The sequence below is a fragment of the Nanorana parkeri genome, unplaced genomic scaffold (genome assembly GCF_000935625.1).
Source record: "Nanorana parkeri isolate BGI_ZX_2015 unplaced genomic scaffold, ASM93562v1 scaffold1035, whole genome shotgun sequence".
Taxonomy (NCBI): Eukaryota; Metazoa; Chordata; class Amphibia; order Anura; family Dicroglossidae; genus Nanorana; species Nanorana parkeri.
Genome location: NW_017307303.1, coordinates 55214 through 72365, shown reverse-complemented (window position 1 = coordinate 72365; position 17152 = coordinate 55214). Strand labels below are relative to the sequence as shown.

The 17152-nt window shown below is 46.2% G+C and overlaps 1 long non-coding RNA gene across 1 annotated transcript in view; it reads left to right on the top strand.

Annotated features, from left to right (window-relative positions):
- LOC108795994 overlaps nt 1-17152 on the top strand; it is a 24842-nt gene that overhangs the window by 5983 nt on the left and 1707 nt on the right. Inside the window, exon 2 of the long non-coding RNA XR_001941778.1 lies at nt 7650-7657. This is a non-coding gene — a long non-coding RNA (uncharacterized LOC108795994). The remainder of the gene's footprint in view (nt 1-7649; nt 7658-17152) is intronic.

The following is a 17152-nucleotide window of genomic DNA, read 5'->3' as shown; positions in this document are numbered from 1 at the left end:
TCTCCTGATACTGTCGGGCGTTCGGTCCATGACCGAGCGCCCGACTTTTCAGAGGGGGGGGTGACACCAAAATTACTGTGAGTCATTTTGGTGTCACCCCTCCAATGGTGGCACCCGGGTGCGGGCCGCACCCCCCGCACCCCCTCTGTGACGCCACTGACTCACATCACCCGACCATTCACACTACTGTTACATGGATGGCAAAAGTGGCAGACAGAGGAGGGGAAGAGGCAGAGCGGGAGGGGGACCAAGTTGCTGCACCATGGGCCTCTGGGTCGTACTTGCCCCCTGGGCTAAAAGTTGCCAGTCAGCCCCTGCTATAGGGATAGTGTATAGGAGTGTATAGTAGCTATTGAGGTCACTACCAATAATCATCCTACGCATCACTGTTAATATCAGCAACAGTACCCACTAGTCAATGTGATATAATTGACTAGTGGATGGTGTTGCTAATATCAGGGATCCCAACCTGAAGGAAACAATTTCAGGGAGGTGTCCCTCTCATTTCAGGGAGGTGCCCTCATCCGCGGAGGGGGGGTTGGGGGGCTGGGAGAGAGCACCCCCTGAAATGATGGCAGATAGCACAGGAAGCAATAGCTTCTTTTCTATCTGCAGGCTTTTTTTTTTTTTGTATTCTGACAGTTGCAGTCGTCAGAATAAAAAAAAAAATGGCATAAGAATGCATAGCTAGATTCCTATTTTCTATTTTACTTTGCAATAGCCAATAGCAAACTAGCTATTGCACCCGCCCTCTGCTGCTTTCAATCAATTCCATTCAATAGCCAATAGGAATCTAGCTATGCATTCGTATGCCTTTTTCTTTTCTGACTGACGGTCGGGCCGTGGTTCCCGATGTCAGAAAAGAAAAAAAAAACGATTGCAGGGAAAGTTTTAATCTGCTCAAACGAGCAGATTAAACCTTTCCAGGAGGAAAGAGGGGAAACGCCGCTGCGGAGCTGTGTCAGTGACAGCCAGCACCCCTACATGCCATAGTGACCCAGGCGGCCCACACGGCATTAGAGTTATGCCCTGGCCGGGCCCCCCTGTGCCCGGGCCACATAGCGACCATCTGGGTCGCTATAACGATTGTTACACCACTGGTACCTGCTCGTATCCGTTTCATAAATGTAAGTACATGGGTAGTTTGAATGATTCAGTCAGTATGTAACGCAGTGCAGCAGTCAGTAACGCAGTACAGTGGTCAGCATGTAACGCAGTACAGCGGTCAGCATGTAACGCAGTACAGCAGTCAGCATGTAACGCAGTACAGCAGTCAGCATGTAACGCAGTACAGCAGTCAGCATGTAACGCAGTACAGCAGTCAGCATGTAACGCAGTACAGCAGTCAGCATGTAACGCATTGCAGCAGTCAGTATGTAACGCAGTGCAGCAGTCAGTAACACAGTGCAGCAGTCAGTAACACAGTGGAGTGGTCAGCATGTAACGCAGTACATCGGTCAGCATGTAACGCAGTACATCGGTCAGCATGTAACGCAGTACATTGGTCAGCATGTAACGCAGTACATTGGTCAGCATGTAACGCAGTACAGCGGTCAGCATGTAACGCAGTACAGCAGTCAGCATGTAACGCAGTACAGCAGTCAGCATGTAACGCAGTACAGCAGTCAGCATGTAACGCAGTACAGCAGTCAGCATGTAACGCAGTACAGCAGTCAGCATGTAACGCAGTACAGCAGTCAGCATGTAACGCATTGCAGCAGTCAGTATGTAACGCAGTGCAGCAGTCAGTAACACAGTGCAGCAGTCAGTAACACAGTGGAGTGGTCAGCATGTAACGCAGTACATTGGTCAGCATGTAACGCAGTACATTGGTCAGCATGTAACGCAGTACATTGGTCAGCATGTAACGCAGTACATCGGTCAGCATGTAACGCAGTACAGCGGTTAGCATGTAAGGCAGTGCAGCAATCAGCGGTCAGCATGTAACGCAGTGCAGCAGTCAGCATGTAATGCAGTGCAACCGTCGGCATGTAATGCAGTGCAGCAGTCAGTGTATATATAACGCAGTGCAGCAGTCAGTATATAAAGCAGTGCAGAGGCCAGCGGTCAATATGTAACACAGTGCAGCGGTCAGCATGTAAGGCAGTGCAGTTATCAGCATGCAATGCAGTGCAGCAATCAGCGGTCAGTATGTAACGCAGTCAGCATGTAACGCAGTGCAGCAGTCAGCATGTAACGCAGTGCAGCAGTCAGCATGTAACGCAGTGCAACAGTCAGCATGTAACGCAGTGCAGCGGTCAGCATGTAAGGCAGTGCAGTTATCAGCATGCAATGCAGTGCAGAGGTCAGTATGTTACGCAGTCAGCATGTAACGCAGTGCAGCAGTCAGCATGTAACGCAGTGCAGAGGTCAGTAACGCAGTGCAGAGGTCACACAGAAAGAAGAGGGACTTACAGTGGCTCTTTTCCTCTCCTGTTTCAGGTGCTGTGCCATCTTCTTTTCCTCTCCTGGTGGGGATGGGTGGGGGAGCAGCAAGGTTTCCTGCATGTTTGGAGGTGATTCCAGCCACTTCCTGCTGTCCTCCCTTTAGGACCCAGCAGACAGGCAGTAGGAGTGCAGTCTCCCTCCAGCCAATAGCAGAAGAAGTGGGCGGAGGAAGCTGCCGAGGAGCCCGAACACTACACGGGCTGATCAAAGGCAGCCGATGAGCTGCTGCTTCTCCTCCCAGGCTGCTGCAGGAGTAGAGCGGCTGACAGGGGAGAGATGAACAAAGAGATTGCTGCTGTGCCGACGGGGGCCGTTTTTACAGTCACCAGAGAGGCCCGGGGGGCAATTGCCACCCTGCCCCCGGCCCAGTCCACCCCTGGATGACCCCCAAGTGGCTCAGGAGGTGGGGGAAATTAAACAGTGGGATACCAGTCACTTTAGTCTTTTTATAATGTATTTGCTCAAATAACTTGCGGAGAGGGTAGGGGTACAGAATACCCAGGGGTGTATTTACCCCAAGGCAAACAAGGCGTTTGCCTGGAGCGGCACTTTGCAGGGGGCGCTGCATTTTTCGCCCTCCTGCAAAGAGGAAAGCTGGGGACGGGCGCACAAGATCAGGCAGCCTTGGCTGCCTAATCAGGTGGCTGCTAGTGGGGCCTGGCAGCGAGCTGCCGGGGTGTAAGAGGAGGCATGGTTGGGGCAGAGGGAGATGCGGCCTTGCCGGCGGAGGCTGCGTGTGTCTCCAAGAAGCCTCGGCGGCTGCGGGAAGACACAATGCTGGTGGGACAGAGGGAGACACGGCCGGCAAAGGCTGAGGGCAGCTCCAGTAAGATGCTTTGGTGGCTAAAGGAAGAAGTGGCATGTCCTGGAAGCAGGCTGGGGAGCTGCAGGTAAGAGGAGCAGCATGCGTGCAGGGAAAGGGACCCTGCACAGCCCATGATATATCCTGCAAAGCCCACCTTATAGTCTCTGTGCAGGGTCTATGGTGGGCTCTGGGGGGTCTCTGGTGGGGTTTGTAGGGACTCAGGTGGGCTGTGCATGGTCTATAGTGGGATGTGCCGCGTCTTTGGCGGTCTCAGCCTGACACCCTGCAGAGCTCACCAGAGATACTTTACAGCCCACCTGAAACCTCGGCTTCCCTGCAACACTAAGGCCTCATTCACACTGCTTAGAGTCAGCCTATACACATCCGTCCAGGTTCGGGCGTCGAGTACGGAGATCCGCATCCGCACGGATGTGCAGTTCGTGTGAGCATAGAGAAGAACAGGCTGCTGCGTACAAATCACACGCAGCACCTGTCCTTCCCGGGAGCGGATGCACGCTGCACGGATCTGTACGGCCCCACTCTGCTCTGTACAGCCCCACTCTGAATGAGGCCTAATAGCGCAACCTGTCAGAAGCTGTATCCAGCAACTTGACATGCAACGCAAAATGTCTTGAACAGGAAGGGGTGGGACATATTTAGGGGGTGCTGAGTTTCGTCTTGCCTAATATTTTAGTCGGAGCCACCTAATAGGGATTGGTCCTCGGACCCCATGTGAGCAGTTACAAATACTATAAAAAGCTGAGAAATTAGGTCTCCATGCAATGTCCATCCAGCAGCAGCTTCCCCCAAGCTCTCCTGAATATTATTCACTACAACAGTCTCCTCCAGGCCTTGTTCACACCAAGCACGTTCCAGGAGCAGAGCAGAGCAGTTACAGACCAGAGCAAAACTGCGTCCAAAGTATTCCAATTGTATTTTTAGCTCCAGTTCACATCGCAGCGTTCCGTTCCAGAGGTAAAAAAACTGCAGCAGGCCCTATTTTACCTGCTCTGGAACGCATGCAAACGCATCAAAGACGCATGCAAACGCCCTGGAACTCACTGAAAGCCCATTTTAAACTAAAAAGAAATTGAAAAAACTGTGTTTACCAAAAATGGCCCGGAACGCATCAAAAGCGCGGCAAAAAACGCGGTAAAAACGCGGCACAACCCACTGCACAGCGTGTGCAGAAACTCATGCAAATCTGCTCTGCATTTGGTGTGAACAAGGCCTGAAAATCTCAACAGTCACCTTCCTGATACTCCAGGCCCTTACACAGGTCAGATAAGATTCCTCGGGTCTTGGCTCAGGTCCCCAGCTACCCCAAAGAAAGGCCTCCTCACTGTGAGATCCTCACCAGGCCAAAGCCCAAGAAGGAAGGCACCAAGCAGCAGTCAATATTCATAACCCCACACATTGTTACTTCTTGTTTAAAGCAAGGCCCCTACATAACTAATTCTCATGTTTAATTCTGATGCACATATTTCCTAAAATGTACACGGGAATTTTTAAAAAAAATTGTTGCATTAGCTTGAGTGTGTTTACTGGAGGAAGAAATATAAAGGTTAAATAGGTATGCCTATGTCAAAAAAGTGGTAAATACATCCAAAAAATCTGGATGGGAAGAATGTTTAAGGACTTGTTAACGATTTTCCGGTCCTGATCTGGTGCGGATCTGCTTCGGGTTTCGTTGAAGAAAAGGTGGCAACCCTAACTATTGTACAATGTGAATTCAGCATACAGCGCTGAGGCTATTTCTCTCCAGTTTTGATTTTTTTTTATGCACATTTTTGAAATGTGGATGACGAGGGTCGTAGAGCATTGGCGCAAGCTCCATCAATCCGACAAATCTTTCTATGTCCAGGACCATGTTGTTCATGCCTAATGGTTTTCCCTCTACTGCTCCACCACAACCAGGAAGTCCAACGATGATGACATCATGAAATGTGTAGCAAGAATACTTTTTTTTGCTTAGCTGCAGCGCGGTGCTTTTCAGCGTGTTTTCGTTGTTTTTTTTAATGCGTTCGTGCAGGTTTTTGGCTCAATCTGAAACACTGATGCAGCTGCTGTATAATCAAATTTTCTGTCCTGACTGAACACATAGGGATACATAGGGATGCATTTTTAGTGCAGGAGCGCACGGATCTGATCAGGACAGAATCCGGTCGTTGCATGAACAAGCCCTTAAGGTGCCCACACACCTTACGATAATCGTACGATAATTGCGGGAAATCCCGCGATCGTACGATTATCGTAAGGTGTGTGGAAGGCGTGCGACCTCTGCTACTGTAAGGTTGCACAACTTTTATCTTAGGAACATGTCCGAAAACCCGCCGAGAATCATACGATTTTCGGCGGGTGTGTAGCATGTTCGCAAGATAAAAGCCGGACGGGACGGTGTGCGCAAGTACGATCTGTCTGTCCAAGATGGGCAAATCGTACGTTTTTTAAATGAGCTTACAACCATCGCAAGACAAAAGTCTTGCGATGGTTGTAAGGTGTGTGCCCAGCCTTAAGGTGGCCATACACTTTACAACCATTGCAAGACATTAATCTTGCGATGCTTGTAAAGTAATTTAAAAAACGTACGATCTGCCCATCTTGGACAGGCAGATCGTACTTGCGATCATCGCAAGCCCGCCCCGCTGAGGGGCGGCTTGCGATGACCGCAATGCTGCGTGTGCGCACACCGGCCTGTTCGGCATTTGTCTCCCGAGCATGCCACAAACCAGCCGAAAATCGTAAGATGCTCCTTAGACAAAAGACGTGCGACCTTACAGTAAAAACGGTTGCACACCTTCCATACACTTTGCGATTATCGTACGATCGCGGGATTTCCCGCGATTATTGTGCAATAATCGCACAGTGTATGGGCACCTTTAGATCTTCTTTGCTGCAATCAGCCAGAGTAAAAAAAAGCTACCTTCTTAGGACAGAAGGACAGAAAATGTGATTAAGCAGCAGCTGCATCAGTGTTTCAGATTGAGCCAAAAACCAGAGGGGTGAAAAAGGAAGTAAAAGAAGAACAAAAGAAAAAAAGGCAGTAGAAGTAGTTAAGGAAAAAAGAGGGAGGATGAAAAGGGATGATAATACAGAAGCAGTTGATGGGCCTTGAAATTTGAGCCAAGTTGATATAAGGTCATATTTACTGTAACATGCTATTTTAAAAAGTACCTGCCAGAGTAAAAAATATTGGTGATGCCATTGCTGACTTATTTGTGAAAGTGGAGGCGCTGGGCACTTATGCTTGTTGTTTATGCACCACTTGGTAAATCACTGACCTGGAATACATATGTGCGTAGCTAGTGTCTTTACACTTCAATGGCTGCATGCTAGTTCAGCCACTAAGTAGTGAATTAACTATATAGGGAACCCTAGAGCTTGCGCCTTCAAAAACAAGTCAGTCTTTCTTCATCTGGCAAATCAATAAACATAATTAGAACTCCATTTCATGGCCATAAATGTAACTACTACAGTATATGTGCTTACATTTTAACTTTTCACTGTTCTGCTTTCTTTCACACAGCAAATGGTTTTCCATTTCAACATGTGTTTTCTTTAATAATTATTTCTTGTGCAACGTTCAGAACAGTGATGTGCAAAATGCCAGGGTTCAATTCGCCAGTGGTTTGGCAAATCCTCTTTGAAATCTGGAGAACCCTAACTTAGCAGCAAATCATAATGAAGTCTATGTGGGTCAAATCCTGTTACAATGATCTGGCAAGTTGTAGGCTAATATGCAATTTATTATATAAAGGCAGCAAAAGCTGGGCACTGCCATGGGGGACATGTACCAGTGCCAAATAAAAAAATAAATATGTGTGTGCAGTGGGGAAGACAGTGGATCACTACACCAGGTGGTGTGTGACGAGACTTCACATGGCAATGCGTTTCGAAGGTAAACTTCTTTTTCAAGCCTAGTGAAGGGAAATGACAGGTACTGGTGGGTTTTTATTTGAATTCATGGGGTGGGAGAGGCCTGCTGTGGGCCTGGAGGAAACAAGACAGATGTGCCTGGCTGTGGGCGGAGGATGTTTGTGCGTAGGGAATACCTACATGCACTGGCGGAACTACCAGGGTTACTACCAATTGCGACCGGGCCCTGGCGTTCTGCCTGTTGGGGCCCAGAGAGGAAGCAGAGGGCCCGAAAGCTTCCTTATGCTTTCCCCCCCTCCAGATAGCGCCGCTCCATCCCCCGCTCTGCATGTACGGATGGCTTTGCGGGGATAGAGAGGCTCTGCCTGTCACTTGTCTGCCTGGCAGCACATTCTTCAGCTAGGAGAGGACCCTCTCCACTCAGCCCCGCCCCCTGGCCGCCAAAGATGAGGAAGCTGAGCTGCTGTAGGAGTCAGGTGAGGCCAGTGTGGGGGAAGGGGGGGGGGCGGACAGACGCAAGAAGCTGCTGTTATTATTATTATTATTATTCACATTATAATGTATTGCTGGGATTTGTAGTCCTGCATAGCTGGTGCTATTCTGCATTGCTGTATAACGATTATACAGCAATGCAGAATAGCACCAACTATGCAGGACTACAAGTCCCAGCAATACATTATATTATTAAGTTGGGATGCACCAGTGCCAATACTGGGTTTTTTCACACGTACTTGTGAAACTGCCCCATACTAAGTGCAGTCCAAATTACCAGGGTTGCAGCAGTCGCATTTGCGACCGGGCCCAGGTGTTCGGCCAGTTGGGGGGAGCCCAGAGAGAAAGAATAGGGCCTGCCATACGCAGCTGCCTCATGCTGCCAGCTGTGTTTTTGACACTTGCGGACCGCAGTTCAGACAGAGGGATGGGGAAGACGCTGTAGTGGGGGAGGGGGGTGCCCAGTCAGGGAACTCCATTTGCATGCACTATTTTTTCTGACTGCAACAGAACGCAAGCATTGATTTTCCATGCGTTCCGGTGCAGACGATCGCAATGCGGTGCCATTGACCTTAATGCATCTCCACACCCCCTCCCACCCCAGAACGCAGTGAGCTGGCCGGGATGCGATCCAGTGTGTTCCAGAACTAAACCGGGCCAGAACACACTGGAGCTGGTGTGAACTAGCCCTGAAAGTCATAACATACATACTGTTTATTTAATAGAAGAAAAAAAAAAAGGTATCAAAATCATGCTGTTTTTTTGGGGGGGAGTGGGGGGCCTTAATGGTTTCTTGCACCGGGGCCCTGAGGTTTCTAGTTACACCTCTGCCTATATGTTTTAAATCAAGGTGGCTGGAGGGTTACGTGGGGGTTAATGAACTGTGGTGACACTCACGAAGGACAAGGTGTATGCATGATATGTAAAAATCAAATGATCCTGTCATGACAAGATGACATGCTGGGATGTGAGACATACTGGGGAATGGTGGGAGTGGGTATTGCAGTGGAAGGAGTGAGACTCCTATGGGAAGGTTAAATTGACCAGAGCTGGGTAACGGATTTGAATAACAGCGGAGATAACCTAGTGAGAAGGAGGGCACATGCCTCTGACACTCTGGTGGGGGTTTGGGTTGAAGCAGGAGGGGTGAGACTCCTTAAGAGATGGAGGTGGCAGAAGTGCTGTGTGCAGGGATCCCAACCTGAAAGAAGCAATTTCAGGGAGGTGTCCCTCTCACTTCAGGGAGGTGCCCCCCCCATCCGCGGAGGGGGGGTTAGTGGGTGGGCTGGGAGAGAGAGCACCCCCCTGAAATGATGGCAGATAGCACAGGAAGCAATAGCTTCTTTGCTATCTGCAGGGTTTTTTTTCTGATTTTTTTTTTGTGTGTTCTGACAGCTGCAGTCGTCAGAAAAAAAAAAGGCATAGGAATGCATAGCTAGATTCCTATTGGCTATTGCACTTTCCGGGAGGAAGTGTTTCTCTCCCGGGCGGCCGGGAGCTGCTATCTGGAGACTCCCGGAGCATCCGGGAGAGTTGGGATGTCTGTGTGTGTGTTCTGGGTAGGGATTGCAGTGTTGAGAGGTAAGTGCGCTGCAGGGTTCAGTAGTGACAGAAAGGAGACTGCGGTTTATCGTTACAGGTATTCCTCACTTAACGACCGAGTTCCGTTCCTACGACCAGGTCGTTAAACGGATTGGTCGTTAAGTGAGGAACTCTATACAGTACTGTACTGCATTAGTACAGTACTGTATAGCGTTGCCGATGTACAGTAACGAACAGTGTACTGTACATCGGGCAATGAAAATACTTACCAGGACCCGCAATGAAGATCGGAGGACACCACTTCCGCCGGCGACACGGCGCACTGACGCTGACGCGCAAGGTCGGAGGTCGATCGGCGCTCCGTCGTAAGTGCGAGTGGTCGCAAAACAGGTAAGTCGGTAAGTGAGGAACATCTGTATATGATTTTGCTGATTTCAAGTTCCTCGTTCAGGCCTGTGGGGTTGAGGGTGTTGAGTTTGTAGATCCAATATGCTTCCTGCTTACAGAGTAGGTGAAATCTTTTTAGGGGGTGGAGATCATCCAGGATGCGTTCTATAGTGAATACTTGGAGTCCCTGTGTTTGCTTTCTATGTTTTTCTAGAAAGTGGCGTGGGACGCTGTGGTCTGTGCTCCCTTCTTCTATAAGTCTTCTGTGTTCGCCTATGCGTGTTCTGAGTGTTGGGATTGTGCGGTCTATGTATAGGAATCAGCAGGGGCATTTGAGGCCATAAATCACATAGTTGTGGGCGCATGTAATGAATTGTATAATTGAAAATGTGTTTCCCATGTTGTTCTGAAAGTCTGTTTGTCCGTGGGATATAAATTGGCATGTAAGGCTTCTTGTTTTTTTGCATTTGTATGTTCCTTTTCTGTCATCAAAGAGAAAAGTGTTGGTGGGCCTGGGGTTGGTCGAGCTTAGCTTGCTCGGTGCCAAGATGTTTTTGATGTTCTTTGCTTTCTTGAAGACTACCGATGGTTTTTTGGGAAGTAATGTACCCATTTTTGGATCGCATAGTAGCATATGCCAGTTTTTGTGGAGGATTGATTCACTGTTTTTGAAGTTGTTATTGAAGGTAGTGATGAATCTTACTTTATTGGTTTGATCTGTTTGTGTTTTTTTGCGTTTGGGTGTTGGTTTGGAGAACATGTCACGGTATGATGCGATCAGACCTTTTGGATAGCCTTTTTCTAGGAATTTTTCGTTTAAGTGGGAGCTCTGGGAGAGGTAATCTTCATTTTTGGTGCAATTCTTTTTGAGTGTGCAAAACTGTCTGTTTGGTACATTTTGTTTCCATCGGGGGTGGTGGCAGCTGTTGTAATGTAAGAGTTGACAGCTGTTGGTTTAAAATGTGATGATCTGGCATTTGTCATGTGAAAATTCTAAATCTAGGAATACCAGGATTTTAGAGTCTATAACATGGGTGAATTTGAGGCCTGAGTTATTGTTATTGCAGTGTGTTGTAAATTAAATGAATGTTTCATTTAAGGCCGGAGCAGGGTAGGGGTTAGGTGGGGCAACTGGTGGCGAGTAACTTTTCAGGCGTGGCTAGTAGCTTAGGACTTCAAATTTTGAGCCCTGATCTACGGTATGTACCTCCCGTAGTATATGAGATTTTCAGCAAAGGGGTTGTTCTCCCATATGTGAAACTGTTCCCAGTGGCCCATGGTGAGGTTAGCATAGCTGGAAGCATAGTTAGCTCCCATGGCGGTCCCTTGGATCTGCAGATGGAACTTGTCAAGGATGGAGAAGTAATTGTGTTCCAACGTGTAACATGTGTAGTTCACAATTAATTGTGCTTGTTTGTGGTTGAAAGCTGGTGCTTGTGAAATGTAGTATTGTAGGGCTTGGAGGTCTAAGTGATGGGGAATGGATGTGTAAAGTGAACATACGTCAAGGGATACCCAGTGGTAAGTGGGTTCCCATGTGTATTGGTGTAGTATTTCAATGAGCTGGCCGGAGTCCCTGAGGTAAGAAGGTAATGAAGTGACCATTGGTTGTAGAAAAAAGTAAATGTACTGTGTTATAAACCAAGGCTATCAGGGAAAAGTGTGCGGATGCCCTCACATCGCATGCAGGTACCCACACGGGTGGACCAAACACACCAGACACTGCAAATGAGCTATTATCACAGTTTAATATGCACACCAAATAATATAAACAGAAACAAGTAAGAGTAGCTAACTACATCTAAACCCAACCACATGCACAAACTAACAGGCAAGTAAACCCGGGGAGCAAAGCAACACCAGGGGAGCTAAGGCACAAAAGTCGGGGTGCTAGGGGGCACCAGGGCTCAGGACTGCAAACAGGTAACAGGACTCCCAGGACGGGAACTCAGGATTCACAGCAAATGGCGACAGGATACTGAGGCAATATCCAGACTGCAGGGAGGGATTAAATAGCCTCCTAGGTAGTGATTAATCACCGACAGCTGGGAGACAGCCACAGGTGAGGACTGAACATGCGGGCTCCAGCACCACCCAGTGGTGGTCTGGAACCTGACATCTCCTGTCTGCCTGAAAACACCTGTAGGTGAGCACAGGAACTGCAGGACCTGGTTCCTGCGCCACCTGGAGGTGCTATAGTCCCTGACAAAGGCAAAGCAAGTTTAATGACCATAGCTAGGTCATAATGGGTACAGGAAAACGAGAACTAAACCTAAGGCCATAAATTTAAGATATTGCAGCTAACAAATCGTGAGGTTGGTAAGTAACTGAGGTGGCTGCATTCATTTGCAGCATATTTTCAGCAACTAAAGAAAATACCTGTTGATCTTGCCAGAAATGAAGAGTCCTTTTCACTTCTTGTGATATGAAGTGGAAGCATACATCAATCAATTATCTTTCATTCTGCAAACTACTAATCACCATCCCCCATAAAATGGAGATAAACAAATGTTGAAGGCTAGTCTGGATGGCAACCATAGTACCCGCTCTAGATACAGTGGAGGAATGACCATAGCCACTCATAGAGAAGAATTATTGTTATTTGCAGGTTTACCATGTGAAAATAAAGGGAAGAAAACGTATGCAGCCACCTCATTTAATGTCTGGTAAGCTTCAATATATTACTTTTTTTGTTTTTAGGCTTTGATACACTTTAAGCTTTATTGTGCTAGAGACACTGGACACAGGCACGTGTTTTTGACCAGTTGCAGGACAGTTTTATCAGGGAGAATAGGCCTAAGTAAATGCTGCACTTTGACCACCTTAAAGGATCTATCACAATAAAATAAAAAACAATTAACCCACAAACGAAATTAAAACCTCAAATCAACTGCAAACTAAAAAAAACAAAATGCCCCCTATAATAAAAAAGGAGGCAGCAAAGAGGGTGACTGCCCAAAGAGCTAGCAATCAAACTTGTTGCTGATAAAAATAGCTAATTGACCTAGTCTCTCCCTATGCAGTTTGTCAGTTTTACTTAGCCTGTACCTACAGCAGTTTCCAATACACTGACACTATGTCTGCTCCTCCCCCCCACCATTTATAGTAGGAGGGCTGGCTCATCCAAAAGTCCATTATAGATCCTTCTGTTCATGGCCAGGCATCCTGGGCCGCAGATTTAAAATAAAAAAATAAAGCTAGAGCGCTAAACTTTGCATCAACCGTTCAGTGGCAAAGAAATAACCAGCACTCATTTTGCTTTTAAAACAGAGGTGTTGAATACATTTGTGAATATATATGTGGAAGCTACACTGCCTTGTCAAGGCCAAACTGTTTAATTTTTCAAAGGTATGCAACTAACACCTCTGTGTTTAACACAAAAAAGTGCTGGCTACTCCTATGATTTTGGTTTAATATGATGATGGCAAGACATAGACCAATTGATACCATAGTGTTGTTACCGGATCCCCAGGAAAGCGATGGAAATCTTTGTTTTGACAATTTTACCAGATGGTTCAATAATAGGTTGTTCAAATTATTGATATTAGATGTCAAATTTCAAGATTCCTGATTGTGGAGTACTCCAGGTCACTGGGAGAAATGGAAGGAAGATGAAAACCAAATGTATTGGTCATTGGGTCAGGTATAGAGACAAATTGCTTCAGATAATTCATTATGGCATTTTGTCTTGACCTTTTTGAATTATTGTTGATGTTATGCATATTAGATGTAAATTGTCATCTGTTTGACGTGATTTGCAATTTTTTAATAATAAAGATTAAAAATATAATGTCTTATCAGACTCAGAGGTGTCACGCAAAAGACACTGTATAGCAGAGGGCCTCAAAGTACTGTCCCACTGGCTAATCCGGCCTGCGAACTGGTACCATGCGGCCAGCAACCAGCTGACAAGTCAGGCACGCAGTCAAAGACTGCGTACCTGACCTGGGGAGCAGCAATATGGTCTGCATCTCCGTCAGATGCAGGCCACATAGTTGGTCCTGGCGGTGCCAGTGTTCTGTTTGAGTCTGGTGATGGTAGCGTGCTCTCTGACAGCTTTCAATGATCGCCGGCCGAAAGGAACAATTAGTAAGTTCTGCACCAGCCAAAGTCCCCCACTAGACAACTAGGAAATGTGCCCTCTCCCTGCAAAAAAATATGAACAGGTGAGGAGGCTCTTTCTTTTATAAGAGCCCCCTCTTTTTTTAAGAAGCTGTGTGTGTATTTTTGTGTGCGTGCGTGTGTGTGTGTATGTATTAGTCTGTGTGTATGTATTAGTCTGTGTGTATTTCTGTATGTGTGTGTGTGTGGGGGGGTGTATTTCTCTGTGTGCGTATTTGTGTGTGTGTGTATTTTTCTGTTTGTGCATTTCCCTGTGTGAGCGATTTGTGTGAATCTGTTGGTCCTCTTTGATTAAAATTAAAACTTGTGGGGGAAAAAAACCACACATATACACTGACACTGCACACATATACATACTGATATGTCACACAAAGAAACATTAACACACATCACTCACAGGAATTCTGACAATACACACACAGTATATAGAAGGTGAAGGAAGAAGTGGAAGAACTTGGCTAGGGAATAGTTAGATACTTCCAGAAGGGGAGAAGGCTATCACATGCAAGGAAGGTAGAGGGTACTGTTAGGGACTTAATTAGTCAAATTTTCTATCGAGTTCAGAGGCATATCTCAAATAATAATAAAAAGTATGAAATGGAAAACGCTGCAAGTAAGCATTTAAAATACTGTTACCTGCAAATTTTTACCTTAGGTCTATTTAAAGAATTTCAGTCTGAACAAAAAAAAGTTTGTTTAATTTTTAATGAGAGAGCTGTTGGGATCTCTAAATATAATCAAGTAACATGTTTAGCATAGTTTCTGAAGCTCGGACAAGCCCTATTAGGCACATTTTCTAACCAGACAACATAACTACTTCTACTGGTAATAATAACAATTTTTTCTGCACCTGCCTTGCTGTATATTGTATTTGATAAATATTCTGTTTATATATCATGTCCAGGTCTAAACAAAATATGTAAAAAATAGTTTTAATTTTTTCAGTCAGGTAAATATAAAATATTGCAAATAAACATGTCAGGCCAGCAGGTCTAGGCACCTTTTTCCCATGTTTACCTGTCTGTTCTTAGCTACTCTGTTAAAAATAAAAGCCTGTTTATACCCATCACTGAATTAAAGGTGTGACCTATCTCCACCCCCATCCTCTTGTCTGCTTTGTTCAGATGGAACCACACAAAGCGGAGGGCAAAAAGTGGGCAAAATGAAAGTAGAGGCCACAACAGACATAAAAGCTATAGGAAAGTGTGTTCTTAAAAAAAAGCTAAAACTCAGAAATGTGTACCAACTAGCCAGTGGGGCTAGGCAACTTCACAGTATGGTTTGTGGACTTCTTTTTTTCACAGTGCCACACTGCATTGTCTTAAAGATTTATTAAAATGTCAAAACTGAGTGCACAAAAACACTTTAATACCACAACCCCCTCCCATCCCCATATTCCCAACACATTCCAAATATAGAGCTTACAAAATGGGCTAGCATCAGCTCATGCATAAGTCAGCACTTGAATAACTAGCAAATTGAAAGAGATAAGACAGGTTTTGACACAAATATTTTTCAGTGGCTGGACAGTATGGTTAGGTCATGATACAAAAGGGAAATATAGGTTGGCTTAATTTTTAAATAAACATTAGAGTGTATTGTTTGAGAGACAGTGTACACAAATATTGTACAGTGGTTAGACAGTACGGAAACAGCTCTATTAGGCCACAATACAAGAGAAAGGGACGAGGTAGGTTTCATCTTCAAATAAACATCACAGTGTATTATTTCAGAGACAATATCCACAGATATTGTACAGTGGCTGCAAAATATGTAAGCCGCTTCTTTACGCCAAAGTGTAAGAGCGTGAGACAAGTCAGTTTTCATCCTGAAATAAAAATTGGAGTGTATTATTTTAAAGACAATAGCCACAGATATTGTACAGTTTCTAGACAGTATGTAGGCAGGTTGATTAGGCCACAGTGTAAGAGGCTGTGACAAGGAAGTCTTTAGCCTGAGATAAAAATTAGAGTGTATAATTTTAGATACAATAGCCACAAATCTTGTACAGTGGCTGGAGAGTATGTAGGCAGCTTGATTAGGCCACAGTTTAAGAGGTTGTGGCAAGGAAGTTTTCATGCTGAAATAAATGTTAGAGTGCATTATTTCAGATTCAATAGCCACACACATTGTACAGTGGCTGGAGAGTAACCTATATATAAAATATTATTATAAAAATGTGGGAGATAAATGTAAAAATCAAAACACATATTTTCTTAAATGTCATTAATGTGGTGTATTTTAGGCACTCCTGACCTCTGCACTCTGTATGCTGAGAGCGCAGTCAGGAGTGTGCAACTTATGACACAGCATACAGAGTGAGGTAGTAAGTGTTATGTAACTTATAGTATCAATTATATATGCATAGCCACCATACTATGTGATGTATGCTACATACACTCTACTGTTGTAGGTTACATACTTATGGCCGATGCACTCTGTATGTGGACTGTACATTACATACTGCAATCTGTACATTATATACTTCTAATCCCTGCACACTACATGACAAAAGTAATTACATACTCCTGACCAAAGCCTTCATTGTCTCAACAGTTGCTGGTTGTTAAGTAGTCCCTGACTATTTTAACAGTTCTTCTTTAAGGTAGGCTCAGACAGTATTAGCTTTCTTCTATCTTCTGTGTGCAGAGAAGTACAGTATATGTAATGAAAGAGGAAAAAAATGATTGTCCTAAGATTTATGTTAAGGATGCACTTATACCGGTATTTCAGTATCGAGTACCGGAAGCCAGGCGGCGTGTAATAAATTGCCACCTGGGGGCGTGTCCTAACCGTTGCAGCGTGAGGTGCTCGTTCAGAGAGCTCCGCGGCTTCAGCGTATCATCGGCACACTTACCTCTACCTAACTCCCGCTGACACCCCAGATTTCAACATGTCTAAACGTCGGAAGGACGGGGGATCTAAAACTCAGGTCTCGGACGCCTCCATGCAGCAGTTTTTCTCCCCAAGAAATGCGGGCTCGGTGGAGCGTGGCAGATCCAAGATGGCGCCGGCCTCTTCCACGAGGGCCTCGTCCCACAACACACGCCGACGGGGCTCCCCATCTCCGGATACCTCCCGGGCTGGATCCGCTTCCCCTGGGCTCCCCGGTCTGGACCCCCATGACGACGGCGAAGAGGTGACGGATGACCTGCCTAATGACATGCCAGATGGGTTCCGGGCCTTGCTACGATACCTCCCCACCAAGCAGGACTTTGAGTCCATGGTGTCCAGGGTTGAGGCTGCCTTGCAAAAGGACCTACGAGAAGTGAAGCGGGAGGTGAGAGGACTGGCCGCGACAGTGGCGGAGGTCTCTGCATCCTGCTCCACGATGGACTCGAGGATTGCGGCACTTGAATCGGCGGCCCAAAGGCCAGATCCCCGCCTTACTGACCTGCAACTCCATATGGAGGACATGGAGGATAGGGGGCGACGCAACAACCTGCGCCTCCGTGGCATTCCAGAGGCCACTGGAGCCCC